The sequence below is a fragment of the Otolemur garnettii genome, unplaced genomic scaffold, assembly GCF_000181295.1.
Source record: "Otolemur garnettii isolate 467f Iridium unplaced genomic scaffold, OtoGar3 scaffold00128, whole genome shotgun sequence".
NCBI lineage: Eukaryota > Metazoa > Chordata > Mammalia > Primates > Galagidae > Otolemur > Otolemur garnettii.
In genome coordinates, this window is record NW_003852523.1 from 3,862,507 (window position 1) to 3,864,104 (window position 1,598).

The 1,598-nt window shown below is 48.1% G+C and overlaps 1 protein-coding gene across 3 annotated transcripts in view; it reads left to right on the forward strand.

The window, feature by feature from the left end:
• The window catches only part of TRPM2 (transient receptor potential cation channel subfamily M member 2), a 62,288-nt gene that overhangs the window by 27,379 nt on the left and 33,311 nt on the right, over positions 1–1,598 (forward strand). The window lies entirely within an intron of this gene.

Consider the following 1,598-nt stretch of genomic DNA (forward strand, 5'->3'; position numbering starts at 1 on the left):
ATTCCTAACACACAAAGATGATGCAAAGGTTATGCCGGGAGAGGGACGCCTACCCCGAACCCCCTCCTGCTCACTAGGTGCTGGCAGATTTTTGTGTGGTTGGGTCAATACCATTCTGCTGGCCTTTGTGAGATTTGGGGCTGTGCTGGCGGCCAGGAGTGGAGTGCGCGTGCTCTGTGCCCTGATTTCTCAGGAGTGCTGCCGTGTCTCAGTGTCAGGAGGGTGCTGGCTTCCGTGTACATACTTAGGTTTGGGGCACCTATCTCCCCTGATTCTTCAGGGCTTTACACAACAGAGCATCAGTGCTGAGTTTGTCAGATGCCTTTTGAGAAGACTGAGCTGTTTTTCTTTGACTTAGGAATTTGGTGAATTAATAGATTTCTTGATCGTGAGATATTTTTATTCCCACCTCAAATCTGAAATGGATTGCAGTGTAGTATGTATTTCACATGATACTGGAGCTTGTTGCCGCTGTGATTTTATTTGGGAGCAGCATTTGTGAGGTTCTGCATGAATTCTGTTAGTTTTGGAGACTTTACCAGCAGGCCTGCCTCCTCTGCTCTGGGACAGTTTGTGTGGCTGAAGCGCGCTGCCCCTTCCAAGCTTGGTGCATCCCTGCAAGACCATCTGGACCAGCACCTTTACCTTCTAGTAGTTCTAACAGCTTTCTCTGTTTCTTTCCTGGCTATCTCTCTGCATGGGTTCTCTATTTCTTGTAAGATCATACTTGGTTTGGGTTTCTTTTCTTTCTTTTTTTTTTTTTTTGAGACAGAGTCTCAAGCTGTTGCCCTTGAGACTCAGTCACAAGCAACCTTCAACTCTTGAGCCGAAGCGATCCTCTTGCCTCAGATTTTCTATTTTTAGTAGAGACGGGGGTCTTGCTTTTGCTCAGGCTGGTCTCAAGCTTGTGAGCTCAAGCAGTCCACCTGCCTCTGCCCAGAGTGCTGGGATTCCAGGTGTGAGCCACCATGCCTGGCCTTGATTTGGGTTTCTTTCTTCTAGAAAGTTACCCATTTCCTGCAGAGTTTTCCATTTTCCCAGGGGACCCACACCTGACCCCTAGAAGGACTTGGCCATGGCTCAGCTTTGAGTTCAGAGTTCTCTTCATGGTTCCAGGGTGCTTACTAGACACAGTGAGCTCAAGAGGGCCAAAACAAAAACACACACATAACCGCGTCTCTGATTTAAGAAGATAATACTCATCTCTTTATAAAGACAAACCTTCAAGAAGTTTCTAGAATCACTCAGGAAAGTGTGGCTCTGTCTAGTGTATGACGTGGGATAGGAGTTCTCTGCCTCGGGGACTCATTTCCAGACTGTGCATCCAGGTCCTCATGCTGCCACGTAGGTTGAGTGTCTGGGACAAGATGCTCCCTTCCTCCCTCTCGTGTGTGAGCCTCACTGCCCAGTTCAGCAGGCCTTTCTTGGTGGCCTTCTCTGCAGGGGACACTATTAAGTGCCTTACAGGAGCTCACAGCCAGTCTAATAAGAGGCCATTGTGGTAGAACTTCACTTAACTGAAAAAGGCTTTGATGCTGTCAAACAAGACTAAGGAGGCCTGCAGTTCCTAGCAGGTTACAGGAGGCTAAAACTGTTGG